The following is an 18,027-nucleotide window of genomic DNA, read 5'->3' as shown; positions in this document are numbered from 1 at the left end:
ATTTAAAGATTTATTTAGACTGTCCTATTGTGTGTTAGACCAAATTTAAATTTTGGCTTTTACTGATATTTTTGGGAGTTCTTTTTTCCATAGACCCCATTATTAATATTGCACGATTTTCTACAACACAGTGTTGTACAGGAACACAGTTATTGTGTTATTGGAGAACAACCTGGAATAATAGCTGATCTGCTATCTTCACACCATACTCCTGCTCTCTCCCTATCCCTTTAGTTGCCAGAAATCCTTATTTATATTCAGCCCCTTGATTTCCACAGCCTGATCTGGGAGAGAGTACTCCTGGTTCGCCACTCTCCGAGTGCAGGCATTTATTCTCATCTCAATGCAAAGTGGCCTGTCTCTACCTAATATTGTGGCCCCTTGTTTTAGACGTTCCAGCCAGGCGATTTACTGATCGGCTTCTAATCTGTCTCGCCCTGTCAGAGTGTTATATATTTCACTGTGATTTTCACTCATTTTCCTGAAGCCCATTGAATACAGGTCCAGTCGCCCCAAACTCTACTCCCACAAGAAGTCTGTCATCCCAGTGATCAGTCTGGTCATCCTTTGCTACTCTCCCTCAATGTCAGGTTTGTCGTCTGTTAGGAAAAGAGACCAAACCTGCACACAATACTGCACAATGTTCGAGATGGGGTCTCACCAAGGCCCTGTACAGCTGCAGTGAGATACATTTACTCCTGTACTCAAATCCCCCTGAAATGAAGGTGAATACAGCATTTATCTTCCTTCCTGCTTTCTACTCCTGCAATATTGCTTTAAGTGATTGGTGTACAGGGAGATCCAGATCCTTTTCAAAGTTACAGTTCCCCACTTGCTGGGCCGATATACAATTGTCAGCATGCCAATGCCATTCCCAATACTGACTTCTGGCTTCAGAACTCACTGCCCTACATGGACTCTGAGGGCTACGCAGAAATAAACAAAAATGCAGCTTAAGTTCATTTATAGTGCAACATTTTTCAAACACTCATTTTTCAAATGGGAGGCTGCCATTCTATTGTTCCCATCAAAGTACACAACCTCTCATCTCCCCATTACTCTCCATCTTCCACGTATTTGCCCAGTCACTCAACTTGTCTCAATCACCTTGGAACTTTTTTACATCCTCCTCATCCACTCACAGGCTGACATCGTTTAGTGCTGTCAGCAGACTTGGGAATATTGCATTTGCGCCCCTCACCCAAAGATATTGGGAATGGCTGGAGCCCAAGACACGATCCGTACAATATCCTCCAAGCCTTCCATTTAAAAATAAAACATGGTTTATTCCTACTCACTGTTTCCTGCCAGCTCCCCCATTCTAAATCTATGACCATATATTCGCCCGAGTCCCATAGGGTTCGAATTTGCACAATAGGCTTGGGGCTTTATCAAAAACCTTTCTGAGATTCCATTCGCATGGCATTGATACCTCCTACATAATTTTGCTAAACGCCACTTTGTCAAAATGATTCCCATTTCAGAAATCTCTGTTGACTTTGTCTATGCCCATTAATTTCAGTCCAATACTCTGTCTAAACTGTTTAGTTGCTATTTTCATTCTATTCCCTTTTTCTCACAAGACTGAAATTCCCTAGCATTGCTAGGAAGTTTTCTTTTTTGTTTTGTTTTCTTCTGTGAAGGCATAACTAAGGTATTTGCTCCATAGTTCTGCTATTTCCCGGTTCTCAATTATCTGGTTTCAGAATGTAAGAAATCTGCAATTTTTTCTCTTAATTTTGCCATTGACATATTTCCAGAAAATATTACAAGTTCTCCCTTATCAACTTTGTTAAGATAATCTTCAGAAACCCATCAATTCCTACCTTAAGCTACTCAATGGTTGACCTTCCACAGCCATCCAATCACAGAAGCACAGGCACTGTACTACCAGAAATACAGCACGGTCTACTTTAGGCCCATTTTCCGACACAAGACCGTAGCCGTGAATCTTAAAGCATTTGAAGTGCCCAACCATGTGGTTTCTAATGGTTTGAGGTTACCATGACAACTCCACTCTCAAGAAGTGCATTCCAGACCCCAACACCCTCTGGATGAAAAACAATTCTCAAAATTCACTAAACCACAAATCCTTCACTTCAAAAATGTGGCTCTTTGAGTTAAAGCAACAGCTGCTGTCTATCCACGCTGTCCATGTACCTCGTAATCCCATTCCTCTGAATCACCGACCACTCAGCCTTCTCTCCTCCAAACTAAACAACCTGAGATTATCCAGCCTCTCTCCATAGCTGATATGCTCCATCCCAGGGAACATCCTGGTGAATCTGCTCTGCACCCCCTCCAGTACAATCACATCCTTCCTGTAATGTTGTTCCCAGACCCACACACAATATTCCATCTTGCCCTCACCACAGTTCCGCATAGTTCTTATAATCAATGCCTCGATGAAAAGAGGCTATGTTTATATTCCCCTAGCCTTTCCCAGATTGTGTATTAACCTGTGCAGACACATCAGCAATGTGCGGAGAAGCACCCCCTGAGCTTTCTAGTGTGCTGCCATTCATTGAGTACTCCCCTGTCTGGTTCCTTCTTCCAAAGTTGCATTACCTCATATTTATCAGTGTTACATTCCATCGGACATTGATCCACCCATCTGACTATTCCATCAGTATCTACCTGTAACATAAGGCCTTCCTCCTCACTGCCAACCACCCGGCCAATCTTTGTATCAAATCCAATCTTATTTATTACACACCCCACCTCTAGTCCATATTCACAGCTGCATCATTTATGAATACCACAAATAATAAGGTTAAAAATCTCTCAACATCAGTTATATCACGTGGTTGTGCACGTTGATGAAGAAGCTCCGTTTCGAAAGCTAGTGCTGCCGAATAAACCTCTTAGACTATGGTCTGGTGTTATGTTATTTTTAGATTTGTCCACCCCAGCCCAACACTAGCACCTCCAAATCACAAATAATAAGGGACCTAGCACTGATGCCTGTGGTGCACCATTGGACACTAGCCTCCAGTCACACAAACAGCCTTCTACCACTCCCTTCTTTCTCTTACTACTAAAGTTGATTTAGATGCAACTTGGAAAGTCACGAATGAGTCCTACGTGTTCATTGGTTATTCTGCTCCACTTGACACACTTGTAGGTTATCTGGGGATTCTCCGTAATCTCACCTTGCCTTGCACCTGTGTTAGTCAGTCCCCTCTCCGCGCAGAAGTTCCTCCTTATTGCAGTCTTAAATGGTTTGTCCCTTATCCTGCCATTATTTGCCTTGAATGTGGATTAGACAGACTGTTAAATTTCCTGTTAATTTCCAACTTGTCGTATGTTTTGTGAGTTTTATAAAGTTCACAGTGACCCACCGCTGGTTCTTTGAACCTCAAGAGAACATAGGCCGAGTTTCCTCATCACGCAAGCTTGCCACCTGAGGGATTTGTCTGGATAATGTCCATTACACTTCCTCTGTGGCCAGTATATTCTTTCTCAGGTTCGGTCACCAAAACTGGGCACAATACTCCAGGTACAGTCTCACCAACACACTGCTTCAACGTGTCTTTACATCCATATTCTGACTCCCTGAAAGGAAGGCAACCGAACTTTAGGTTTCCACTTACATATATTCCTCCAAATACCCTTCACATCATTGCATTTTCGAACTCACTGTGTGAGTTCTTACAGAAAGCCTTCTGATAATCTAAAATATGCCAATTCTACTGGATCCCCATGATCTATGCTTTAAGAATCAACTTCAAACTATTCCAAAGTTTGTAAAGTATGATTTCCCTTTCAGAAATGCATACTGAGTCTCTCCAATGTTGCTGTTAATGTCTAAATATCCAATATCACATCCTATATAATAGATTCCAACAGTTTCCCCACAAATGTCAAGTTAATTTGTCAGCAGTTCTCCACACTATCTCTTCTTCCCTTTGTAGATGCGTGGATCCCTACCATTCATCTATAGTGCTTGGGTCACGTTTATTAATGTACATTTATCTACACCAGCTTCCAGACTCTGCAGAATATACAGGAAAATAGAACGCCGTCATCGACAATGCAATCAATACTTCTTTTTGTGATTTAGTTCTGAAGATTTTGGTATGAAGTACATCTAGTTTGTCAAGCTTCGTAATGCTCAGTCCAGCTGCATGTTTAATATTGCCTTGTTACTGACATGAATTGACTTTATGTCTTTACTTCCACAAGTCCGTTACAATCACTTCGTATTTCTGGGTGATTTTCTGGATTTACTCCATTAAGACAGATGTATAGTAACTGGTCATTTGCTTTGCCATTTCCCTGTTATCCACCATAATCACGTCTCTCCCAAATGCAAATTTCCACATTTGATAATGTTTTTTTCTTTTGAAATATAGATCATAGATTTTTGCAGTCTTTGTGTTCCTGTTTGTTTGCATGCATGTTCGCTTTTTGATTTCCTGATAAGTTTCATGGCCCTCCTTTTCTGGATTGCAATTTTCTGAGAATTCTTAGGATTCCACAATGTCTGGAATTCTTCTGAAGTCACTTCTTGTGATTAATATATTCTTTAATTTGTTATGTTAATCATCATTGAGTCACTTACTCACTCTTTGGTGTTTTCACCTGAAATAAGTAGACATATCTTTCAGACTATGCAGTATTTCTGAAAATCTCCTGGTCCTGACCAGATATATTCAGGAGCGCTGCACGAGGACAGATAAGTAATAGTGGGGGCCCTGGTTGGTAGCCAAAGGGTGAGGTCCCGGAGGACTGGAGCATAGCGAAGCTGTTCCCTTATTCAAGGAGAGCTACAAAAAAAACTTGGGACCTATAGACCAGCAAACCTGATATCTCGAGTAGACAAGTTTCTTGAGAAGATTCTGAGCGAGACGATATACATGCACTGGGAACGGTAGGGTGTGATTATGAGCAGTCAGCATGGCTTTGTGCGTGGGGGATCATGGCTCAATAATTTGTTAGAGTGCTTTGGTGAAATGACAAGTAACTTTGACAAGGGCATGGTGGTATATGTGGTGTATATGGATTTCAGTAAGGCCTTCAGTAAGGTTCGACATAGTAGGCTGCTCTGGAAGTTTAGATCATATGGAATTGAGGGGGAGCTGGCAAATAAGATCATAGATTTGCTTCATTATAGGAAAACATAGAGTAATAGTGGAAGTATGCTTGTTGGGCTGAAGGCCTGTGATGAGTGGAATGCCTCAGGGGTCGGTTCTCTGTTCTGGGACTATTACTGCTTGTTTTATGCCTTTATATTGTTTTTATATTTACATATTACACACATCTATGATTTAGACGAGAATGTACAGGCATGAATTATAAGTTTCAAGATGACACTAAAATAGGCGGTATCATGGACAGTGAGGAAGATTATCAGAAATCTTAGAAATTACAGCAGTGCCTTGATCAAGTGAGAAAGTGGGCCGAGAAATGGCAAATGGAGTTTAATACAGATAATGTAAGTTCTTGCATTTTAGAAAGTCAAATCAAGGTAGGAGTTTCATGGTGAATGGCAGGGCCTTAAGGAGTGTATTGAGACAACGAGACATTGGAATTCAGGTTCAAGGTTCTCTGAAATTGGAGTCACAGGTAGATAGGGTAGTGAAAAAGGCATTTGGCAAACTGGGCGTCATCAGTCAGAGTAATGAGTATCGAAATTAGGGAGTTATGTTGCAGTTATACAGGATGGTGGTGAGGCAATACTGGTAGTGTTATGTGAAGTATTGTTCACTTTGCTACGGGAAGGATGTTATTATCCTGGAAATAGTGCAGAAGAAATTTAGAAGAATGTTGCCCGGACTCAATGGTCTGAGTTATAGGGAGAGGTTGGGCAAGCTAGGAGTTTTTACGTTAGAGTGTATGAGACAGAGGGGGATCTGATAGAAGTGTATAAGATCATGGGAAGCATGGATAGAGTGAATGCACTCAGTCTTTTTGAGCAACCACGGACTAGAGGGCATCAATTTAAGATCCGAGGGGAAAGAGTAAAAGGGAACCTGAGGGGCAGTTTCTTTTACACACAGGGTGGTGTGCACATGGAATGAGATGCCAGCAGAAGTGGTTGAGGCGGGTATATACACAAAATTTAAAATGCATTCGGACAAATACACGGATAGGAAAGAATAAGAAGGATATGGGGCAAGGGCAGGGAAATCTGAATGGACATTTTGTTCGGAATGGACCAATTTGGGCTGAAGAAAAGAAGGGCCTTTCTCCGTGCTGTCGGACTCTATGACTCTCACAATCATTGCTTCTCCCATTGAATGTTATATTATATTTCCCCAATTCATTGGAGCGTGCTTGACCCTCCAGCCTCCGGGCTTCCATGGTGCTTAACCAGAATGTTCAAACATTCGATATTGTGTTCAGACGTCGTGTAAAAATGCAACATATTGATGTCACTATTCCTCCAAAGCTGCTTCAGAGCAAGGTTATTAATTAGTCCTCCTGACAACACAACACTAAATCTGAAATGACCTGCCCCTCAGGTTCCCTTTTACTCTTTCCCCTCGGATCTTAAATTGATGCCCTCTAGTCCGTGGTTGCTCAAAAAGACTGAGTGCATTCACTCTATCCATGCTTCCCATGATCTTATACACTTCTATCAGATCCCCCTCTGTCTCATACACTCTAACGTAAAAACTCCTAGCTTGCCCAACCTCTCCCTATAACTCAGACCATTGAGTCCGGGCAACATTCTTCTAAATTTCTTCTGCACTATTTCCAGGATAATAACATCCTTCCCGTAGCAAAGTGAACAATACTTCACATAACACTACCAGTATTGCCTCACCACCATCCTGTATAACAACATACTGTTCAACCTACCTAATACACACTTACGGAAGTTTATCTTCACAGTATTAGTAGTCACTGCAGTTTCGGTGCAACTTGAGACCATCTATTATTATTGCAGCACACACGATTATTTGTTACTCATTCACAGGATGAGGGTGTCGCTGGATAACCAGCATTTATTGCCCATGCCAGAGGGCAGGTAAGAGTCTATAGCGTTGTCTTGAGTCTGGAGTCACATGCAGGCTACACCAGGTAAGGAAAGCAGTATCCTTCCCTCAAGGATACCATTGAACCAGATGAGTTTTTCCAACAATCGACAATGGATTCCTAGTCATCATAAGCCCTTGATTCCAGATACATATTGAATTCAAATTCCACCATCTGCCTTGTCAGAATTTGAATTCATGTCCCCAGAATATTACCTGGGTTTCTGGGTTAAGACCCCAGCGATAATATCACTGTGTCATTGCTCCCCCTTGAATATACTTGCATATCTAATTTCCAGAGCATATGTTGTCAAGTATTTACGTGACAGATTTGATTTTGATATATTATACACTAATGTTTGCTTCACCTTGCTATTTGTAAGATCCACCCAAACTGATTCTGTGGGAAGTGATAGAAAGGGTCTGAGGCGTTATTACCGATAGACTTGGACAAGACGTTCAGGGAGACTCACCTCAACGCTGAGGGCAGAGCGTCTGCAATGGGATACAGAAAGTGGATGGAAGACTGTCTGCAGTGGGATACAGACGGAGGAGGGCATTGCGTCTACAATGGGATACAGACAGGGGAAGGGCAGTGTGCCTGCAACGTGAGACATACTGGGGAAGTGATGCTTCTCTGTAATGGGATACAGACAGGGGAAGGGCAGAGCGTCTGCAATGGGATCCCGACAGGGGAGGGGCAGTGTATCTGCAATGGAAGACAGACCGGGGGAGGGATCCAGCTCTGCAATGGGATACAGACAGGGGAAGGGCAGAGCGTCTCCAACGGGATACAGACAGGGGGAGGGAAGAGCGTCTGCAATGGGAGACAGACTGGGGGAGGGGCAGTGTGTCTGCAATGGGAGACAGACAGGGGCAGGGAAGAGCGTCTGCAATGGGAGACAGACTGGGGGAGGGGCAGTGTGTCTGCAATGGGAGACAGACTGGGGGAGGGGCAGTGTGTCTGCAATGGGAGACAGACTGGGGGAGGGAAGATCGTCTACAATGAGATACAGACAGGGGAGGGGCAGTGTGTCTGCAATGGAAGACAGACTGGGGGAGGGAAGAGCGTCTGCAACGGGATACAGACAGGGGCAGGGAAGAGCGTCTGTAATGAGATACAGACGGGGGAGGCAGAGCGTCTGCAATGCGATACAGATACGGGAGGGGCAGTGTGTCTGCAATGGGAGACAGACTGGGGGAGGGCAGAGCGTCTGGAATGGGAAACAGCTAGGGGAAGACAAAGCGCCTGCAATGGGATACAGACAGCGGGAGGGCAGAGCGTCTGCTGTGGGATACAGACGGGGAGGGCAGAGAGTCTGCAATGGGATACAGACAGGGGAGGGGAGAGCATCGACAATGCGATATAGACAGCTGAAGGCAGTGCGTCTTTAATGGGATACAGATGGGAAGGGCAGATCGTCTGAAATGGGATACGGACAGGAGGAGGGCAGAGCGTCTGCAATGGGATACGGACAGGAGGAGGGCAGAACGTCTGCAATGGGATACGGACAGGAGGAGGCAGTGTGTCTGCAATGGGACACAGACAGGGGAGGGCAGAGCGTCTGCAATGTGATACAGACGGGTGAGGGCGGAGGGTCTGCTATTGGATCCAGATGGGGAGGCAGAGCATTAGCAATGGGATACAGACGGAGGAGGGCAGTGCTTCTGCAATGAGATACAGACAGTGGGAGTGCAGAACATCTGCAATGTGACACAGACTGGGGGAGGGTATTGCAACAAGCAATGGCATACAAACAGAGGATGGCTGTGAGCAAAGCTTCAGCAGGAAAAAAGCAGTGAAATATACATGTGATGGAAATTTTCTGTTTTGTGGAAAAGATGAAACAGCAGAAATTTATTTAAATGCAAGGAGAATGCAGAACTCACGTTTACAGAGGGATTTGTGTGTCTTAGGATATGAATCACATCAAATTAACCTGAAGATGTAGCAAGTGATTTGGAAGGTAAATGACGTGATCCTGTTTCGTGCAAGGGGTGTTGGGTATGATCTTAGCAATGTTTCCCTACCGCTCATCACAACAATGTGTGGAGTGAAAAAAAGCCCAATTGCCTTTCCCACTAATGGAGGATTCCTGATGAGGATTCATTGGAATCTCCCCATTGCCTGAAGCAAAGCAATTCAGCCAAATTCAACCGTTTCATGAAGAAATCCCATTGTCAGAAGGCTGTGCAAGCAGAATAACAACAGAAGTAATTATCCGATTCGATAGTGAGGGGAACAGACAGGAGATTCTGTGGCTGCAAATGAGAATCCGGAATGGTGTGCAGCCTCCCACATGCCCAGGGTCCAGGATGTCTCAGAGTGGCTGCAGAACGTTCTCACTGGGGGTTGGGGGGGTGGGTAGTGGGGGGAAGCAGCCAGAAGTCATTGTGCACATTGGTACAAAGGACAGAATGACACAGGTAGAAATAGTGATGACATCCTGCAGAGTGATTGTGGAGAGCTACGGAAAAGGATAAAAGACAGTGCTAACATCCAGTTTACTTCCAGTTCTCCTTTCTAGTGAGGGTAAGAATAGGATGATATGGCAGATGAAGGGGTGGCTAAAGAATTGGTGCGGGGGCAGAGATTTTTGGATTACTGGGATCTTTTGTGGGGCAAGGTGACGTGTTCAGGAAGGACGGGTTGTACCTGAGCTGGAAAGGGACCAATATCCTGGCAGGCAGGTTTGCAACTGCTGCAAGGGAGGATTTCAACTAGATTGGTTGGGATTGGGGAGTGGTGGGATCCTCAACAGCAGGGAGGCAAGTGCGAGGTTGGAAGGAGATACAGTAATCAGAAACAGTAAAATGAAGAGACAGGTCAGGCTAGATAACGACAGGGAGCAATGAATGCCTGTTGGATTAAATTGCAACTGTTTCAATGCAAGATGGCTGACAGGTAAGGCCGATGAACTCAGGGCATGGATTGGTGAGTGGGACTGGGATAATATAGCCATTACTGAAACATGGCTAAGGGAGGGACAGCAAAGGCAGCTTGATGTACCAGGGTACAGGTGCTTTATGTGGAACAGAGATGGTGGAAAGAGGAGACAGGGAGTTTCATTTTTGATTAAGGCGAGTAACACAGCAGTAAACAGAGATAAAATAACTGATTAATCATCCTGTGAGGATTTGTCTGGGTAGCTAATAAATAAGAAGGGAATGGTGATAGGATTTGGATTACACTATAGGCCCTCAAATAATAAACGAGGAATTCGGGGAACAAAAGTATGTAGACAGACTGGGGAGATTTGCAGGGCCAATAGGATTGCATTAGTAGGAGATTTTAATTTTCTGAACATAGACTGGGAATGACATAGAATTAAGGACTGAGATGGGATGTATTTATTAAGTGTGTTCAGAATGGTTTCCTCAAGCAGTAAGTAGAGGGTGCAACTCGGGAAGGGACGAAGCGTGACCTACTCTAAGATCTAGGGCAGGACAGGTGACTGAGGTGACAGTGGGGGAGCCCTCTGGGAGCCGTGACCATAGTTCTATTAATTTTTAAATAGTTATGGAGAAGGACAAAACTGGTCTACATGTTCAAGTTCAAACTTGGGGCAAGGCGAATTTTGATGGAATTAGACAGGAGCTTGTAGGGGTTGGTTGGAGGAGTTTGTTTGCAGGCGAAGGGACCTCCTGCAACTGGGAGGCCTTTAAAAGTGAAATGTCTCCAGTTCAAGGTCTATATGTTCCTGTGTGGGTAAAAGGCAAGGTTGGTAGGAAGAGGGAACCTCGGATGTCAGGAGATATTGAGGCTTTGACCAGCAAAAAGGAGGCGTGGCTCAGGTACAGGCAGCTGGGATCGAGGGAATACCTGGAGGTATACAGGGGATACAGGAGTTTACTGAAGAAGGAAATCGGGAGGGTGAAAAGGGGGCACAAGATAGCTTTGGCTGAGAAGATAAGGGTGAATCCAAAGAGGTTCATTAAGTATATTAAAGTAAAATGAATAACTAAATGAGAATATGACCCCTCAATTCCAAAATGGACATGCATGTCTAGAACCGTAGGAGATTTGCGAGATTCTCAATGAATATTTCTCCTCTCTCTTTACCGTGGAGAAATACATGAAACTTGGGAGGTTAACAAAAGTCGTAATGTTATCTTGGGGTGCGTCAATATCACAGGAGAAGGTGTGTTGGATGCACTAGAATGTATGAAGGTGGATAAATCTCCTGGTCCTAGACAGATGCATCCAAGAATACTGCAAGAGGTTACAGAAGAAACTACGGGGACCCTGGTTGATATTTTTGCATCATCGTTAGCGACAGGTTAGGTTCCAGAATATTGGAGATTAGCAAATGTTGTGCCATTATTCAAGAAGGGAAGCAAAGAAAAATCTGGGATCGGTAGACCAGGAAGTCTAACATCTGTGGTATGTCGGTTGCTTGAGAAGAGTCTGAGGGATGAGATATGCATGCATTTGGAAAGATAAGGTTTGTTTAGAAATAGTTTTTTTGCAAGATTCCTTACATTATGGAAACAGGCCGTCTGGCACAACAAGACCACAACGACCCTCCAAACAGTAACCCACCCAGTCCCATTCCCTTACCCTATATTTACCCCTGACGAATGCACATAACACTATGGGTAACTTAGCATGGCCAATTCACCTGACCTATAGATCTTTGGATTGTGGAAGGAAAATGGACCACCCAGAGGAAACACACACAAACACAGTGAGAATGTGCAAACTCCACACAGAGTGTCACCCGAAGCTGGAACCAAACCCGGATCCATGGCACTATGAGGCAGCAGTACTTGCCACTGAACTACCGTGTCACCCATGCTTTTATACAACACAGTTCAATGACACAGGTACAAAATCTATTCTGTCCTTCACCCATGATGCACGTTCCAATATCACATATCATGAATAATTTATTCTCCACTGAATGTGTCATATTATTATTATTTATTAGTTTGATGTTATTAATTTTAATAATTAATATTAATAGTTGTTTTTAGACTGGAAAGATTGCATGGCTTTGTGAGTGGGTGATCATGCCTCTCAAATTTGTTTGAGTTCATTGATGAAGGGACCAGGAATGTTGATGAGGGCAGGGCGGTCGACTGTGTGGTTTTCAGTTAGGCCTTTGACAAGGTTGCCACTGATAGGCTGGTCTGGAAGGTTAGAATTGCATTGAATCCAGAGGGAGCTGGCAAATTGGACACACAATTGGCTTGATGGTTAATAGTGGAAGGATGCTCTCGGACTGGAGGCCTGTGACACATGAAGTGCCTCAGGGGTCTCTGCTGGGCCCATTGCTGTTTGTTATCTGTATCAATGATATTCTTGTGAATGTACAAGGCATGGTTAGGAAACTTGAAGATGACGCTAAAATAGGTTAAATATCACACAATACCAGGTTGTAGTCCAACAGGTTTAATTGGAAGCACACTAGCTTTCAGAGCGACGCTCCTTCATCAGGTGATTGACAATCACCTGATGAAGGAGCGTCGCTCCGAAAGCTAATGTGCTTCCAATTAAACCTGTTGGACTATAACCTGGTGTTGTGTGATTTTTAACTTTGTACACCCCAGTCCAACATCGGCATCTCCGAATCATGACTAAAATAGGTGGTATCGTGGACAGTGTGGAAGTACATCAGAAATTGCAGCAGGACCTTGATCAAACTGGAGAAGTGGACCAAGGAATATTTTGGCAACGTTAGATCAAGGTAGGAGTTTCATGTTAATTGTTAGGAGCTTAAGGAGTGTAGTTGAGCAGAGGGACCATGGAGTTTACTTCCACTGTTCTCTGAATGTGGGGTCATAGTTAGACATGGCATTGAAGAAGGCTTTTGCCACACTAGCAAGCATTGGTCAGGACATCGAGGAGAGCAGTTGGGAAGTTATGTTGCAGTTATACAGGATGTTGGTTTTAGTCACGTTGCGATCGGAAGGATGTTTTTAATTTGGTATGTGAGCAGACAGAATTTACAAAAATGTTGCCAGGACCCAACAGTATGAATTATAGGGAGAGGTTGGACAAGCGAGGACTTTTATCTTTAGAGCACAGGAGAGGGGCCTTATAGAAGTTTACATGGATAGGGTAAATGGACCCAACCTTTTTTTCCTAGAGTTGGGGAATCAAGGAGGGGAGAGCATCAGTTTAAGGTGAGAGGGGAAAGAATAAAAGGGAAACGGATGGAAACTGTTTTACACCGAGAGTGGCACACAAAGGGAATGAGCTGCAAACGGAAGGAGTTGAAGCATTTATATTAACGATATTTAAATGGCATTTGGGCAAGTACATGGACAGGAAAGTCGAGAATGCTATGGGCCAAGTGCTGGGAAATGAGTTTAGTGTGGTTTGATATTTGGGTCAGCATGGACGAATGTGGGCCAAAGGGCCTCTCTACCTCTCTCCATGCTGTAGGACTTCATGACTGTACAAATAGAACAGCAGGTGGTCAAACTCTCATTTTTCGTTAGGTCATAAGTTCGAATCATATTTGGACAATGTTCTTTCAAGTTAACTTTTCAGTTTGTTATCAACAATACGTATGTGTGTGCGCATGTGTGTGTGTTTGTGTCTGTCTGTCTGTCTGTGTGTGCGTGTGTGTCTGTGTGTCTGTGTGTGTGTGTGTATATATGTGTGTGTTTCTCAGTATTTTTCAAAGGGAAATATCACTGTACATATTTGCAATATCCTCTCGGCATTCCTCTTTCCATCTTAGTTTGTTTTGGTCATAGACATGTTGTTTTAGTACATTAAAGAAATCTGCATGACTTGTTCCTAACACTGACCCTGACACACTCTGAGAACTATATCATTGGCCATATCAACAACATAGTTATAATTATTTTTTGTGGGCAGTGGAGGAGTGGGGCTAGAAAAGGGAGAAGGGAGCCAAAACAACACAGGGAATTATCGACTCAATCAGCCAACGTCAGAGACGAGGAATTCCTTGGAGGGGTTTCTGAAGGATAGAATTTGCATTTACTTAGAAAGACAAGGAATGATTAGGGATAGTCAATATGGATTTGTGTGATGGAAATCCTGTCTAATTAATGTGATTGAGTATTATCAAGAGATGACAAAGAAGATTGAAGAATACACTGTGGTGTACAATTTTAACACAAACTTCAGCAAGGCATTTAATAAGGTTCCACATCGTAGACGGATTACTAAAATTAGGTTATATGTAATCTAGGAAAAGCTAACCAATTCGATACAAATTTGGATTGAAGGTAATGGATTGTTTTCGAAACTGAAGACCTGTGGCCAGCGGCGTTCTGAGAGAATCAATGCTGAGCTCACTGCTGTTTATCACGGCTATAAACAACTTTGATGTGATTATCGGAGGCATGGTTAGTAAGTTTACAGATAACATCACCAAATTGGTTCAGTGGACAGTGAAGAAGATTGTCTCAGAATATAACGGGATCCTTGAACATCAATGAGCCAAGGACTGGCAGGTGGAGTTTAGTTTAGATATTTGTGAGGTTTTACATTTTGGTAAGTTAAAGCGGAGTAGTGCCCTGGGAAATGTTGCTTAACAAAGAGAACTACGGGTGAAGATTCATAGTTCCTTGTAAGTGGAGTTTAGGTCGGTAGAGTAGTGAGGAATGTGGTTGACATGCTTGCCTTAATCGATCAGAACATTGAGAATAGGAGTTGGAGTAACGTGTTGCACTTGTACAGGACGTAGGTGTGGCTACTTTAAGAAAACTGCGTACATATCAGTTGACTCTTTTAAAGGATGGATGTTGTTAAGCTTGAAAGGGTGCAGAAATGATTTACAAAGATTATCTGGAACCTGAGGGTCTGAGCTACAGGGAGATGATGAACAGGATGAGGCTTTTGCCCCTGGACTGTCAGAGACTGAATGGTGACATGACAGAGGTTTAATAAACTCCTGAGGGACATGGATAGTCTGATTGGACAAGATCTTTTTCCCAGAGTAGGGGCGTCCAGAACTAGATGGCATAGGGTGAAGGTGACAGGGCAAAGACTTAGAAGAGACCTGAGGGGAAAACTTTTCATACAGAGGCTGGTGGGTGTACTGTCAGAGAAAGTAGTGAAAGTGTGTACAATTACATGTTTACAATGTAAATGGATAGGTACATAAATGGGAATGGATAATGTGATGTGGGCCGAATGTTGGCAAGTGGGACGAGATCTGATTAAGATGCCTGATTGGCATGGACAAATTGGACAAAAGGATCTTTTTCCACGCTGTATGATTCTCTTATTCTCACAGCGATATGAGGAAAAATTCTAAAAGGGCCATTCGAATGGGAATTCTCTTCCCCGGAAGTTTGTGCTGCCTCTCTGATCACAAGTATTTACAGCTGAGTTAGTTAAAGATTTGACAGAAAAGTGAGTCACGGATAATGGGACACAGACAGGACGATGAGGCTGAGACCACAATCTGATCAGCCACAATCTTAATGTCTGGTGGAGAAGGTTCAAATTCTCTAATGACCCACTCCTGCTCCTCAGTCCCATGTTTCTGTGTTCCATTCAACCCCTCTAACCTGCTAGACAGGAGCAGTTAGAGTCCACTTATTGTTATAGCATGGTGCACAGAAATAGAGGAAACAGTTCGGACCCTCGAGACTGTCCCACTCGGTTTGGGAGATTGGAAAATGTAATTGGAAGACCCAGGCTGGATATGGAAGAGGTTGCTCATTTCTCTTTACAAAACTTCCCCTCTCTGTATCTTGTGCTTCATTTGTTGAACATGTTGTAGACCCAGATTCACTGTGAATACAGCCCCAAAATCTCACCCAGTGATGGCTCACAAAATCCATGGGTCTCCCTGATTGCAATATTCCATAAAAGACCTTCCAGGAAAATAACACATACTAACTTTCCAATAACAGAATGGGAGAGAATCAGAAACTGGGGCAGGTCATTCACAGCCCAAGCCTGCCTTGCCCTTCACTAATATCAAGGCTGACCTGCTCCAAGTCTCAAATCTTCTTAATGTCCAAGTTTTCTTGAGCACTTCCATAGAACACAGAAAAAAGAACAGTACTGATTTGGAGATGTCGGTGTTCGACTGGGGTGTACAAAGTTAGAAATCACATAGCACCAGGTTATAGTCCAACAGGTTTAATTGGAAGCACATTAACTTTTGGAGCATCGCTCCTTCATCAGGTGATAGTGGAGGGCTCGATCTTAACACAGAATTTATAGCAAAAATTTACAGTGTGATGTAATTGAAATTATACATGGAAAAACCGATTGTCTGTTAAGCCTTTCATCTGTTAAAATACCATGATAGTTTCACTTCCTTTATGTGTAAATCACAAAACTATTAATTTTTAAAAAATGTTGCATTTTCAGGTGAGCTGTGAACAATGGTAATCGCAAGACAAACTGTTGAAGGTGTTGGCCCCCTGTGTTCTCTGACTATTCCATGATGTTTAGATTGATTCTAAGCTAAAAAGTGAGATAACGGAGTTTTACATGAATTCATGCAGATTTTGAGCTCAAGGTTCTACATGAATGCATGCAGTTAGGACCATCAGTCCTCGACGTTGTGTTGTTTGTCCTACTCTAACCTACATGCTTCCGTTCACTTTGTTCCATGTGCCTATCCAAGAGTCTCTTAAGTTTCCCTCACGTATTTGTCTCTACTACCACTGATGGTAGTGCATTCAACACACCCACCACTCTCTGTGTAAAGAATCTACCACTGATATCTCCCCTAAAACTTCATCCAATTACCTTAAAATCATGCCACCAAGTGATAGAACTTTCTGCCATGGGAAAATGTCTCTGGCTATTCATCTCTATCTGCCTCTCATCATCTTGTACACCTCTGTCAAGTCACCTCTCATCTATTTTTCCTCCAATGAGAAAAGCCCTCATTCCCTCACGGTTTCTTCGTAAGACTTCTAGTCCAGGCAGCATCCTGGTAAATCTCCTCTTTACACTCTCAAAAGCTTCATTATCCTTCCAATAATGAGGAGACCAGAACTGAACAAAATATTCCCTGTGCGGTCTGAGCAGGGCTCTATCGAGCTGTAGCATAACCTCGCGGCTCTTAAACTCAATCCTACTGCAACTGAAAGCCAACATACCATACGCCTTCTTAACAACCCGATCAACTTGGGTGGCAGCTTTGAGGGATCTGTGGACACGGACGCCAGGATCCCTCTGTTTCTCCACACTGCCAAGAATCCTGCCTTTAACCATGTATTCTGCGTTCACATTGCAGCTTGCAAAGTGAATTACTTCAGTTTGAACTCCATGTGCCACTTCTCAGCCGAGCTCTGCATCCTGTCGTTGTCCCATTGCAACCTACAATAGCCCTTCACATTCTGTACCACTCCAACCACCTTTGTGTCATCGGCAAACTTTCTAGCCAACTCTTCAACACCCATATCCAAGTCGTTTTGAAAATAACAGAGAGCAGAGGTCACTGAACTGATCCCAGCGGGACACCACTGGTCCCTTTCAGTGATCTAGCTCCCCTAGATCTCTGTGTAAGAGAATTCCTGACATTCACGACCCTCTGTTTGAAGAAAACCTTCTGTGCTTCTGCACCATGACCTATTGATATGAACAAAAGAGGAAACGCAGGGGCTCAGGTAAGAGAGACTGACCCTGAACTCAAGGCAGTATTTGACTGAGGATGTCATCAAGGAACCTGAACAAAATCACACTTACTGAGAATTAATTATGACCTCTACACTGCTTGGAGTCATTCACGGCACAATGGAAGATGATTATCATTGGTGGGCATCAATCATCTTAGCCATGGGGCACATCTGCAGGAGATCCTCAGCGTAGCTTCCTCAGCTCAGGCATTTCCAGTTTGTCATCATAGAATCCCTACAGTGTGGAAGGATGCTATTCAGCCCATTGAGTCCAAACGGAGCCGATTAGATTTCCTACAATGTGGAAACAGGCACTTCGGCCCAACCAGTCCACACCGACCCTTCGAAGAGTAACCCACCCAATCACATTTCCGTATGACTAATGCACCTAACATAATGGACAATTTAGTTTGGCCAATTCACCCTGCGTGCACATCTACGAACTGTGAGAGGAAACCGGAGCACCCAAAGGAAA

This window comes from Chiloscyllium punctatum, chromosome 23 (assembly GCF_047496795.1).
Source record: "Chiloscyllium punctatum isolate Juve2018m chromosome 23, sChiPun1.3, whole genome shotgun sequence".
NCBI classification, from domain to species: Eukaryota; Metazoa; Chordata; class Chondrichthyes; order Orectolobiformes; family Hemiscylliidae; genus Chiloscyllium; species Chiloscyllium punctatum.
The sequence above is the reverse complement of the archived record's forward strand: the minus strand, read 5'-3'. Positions refer to the sequence as shown.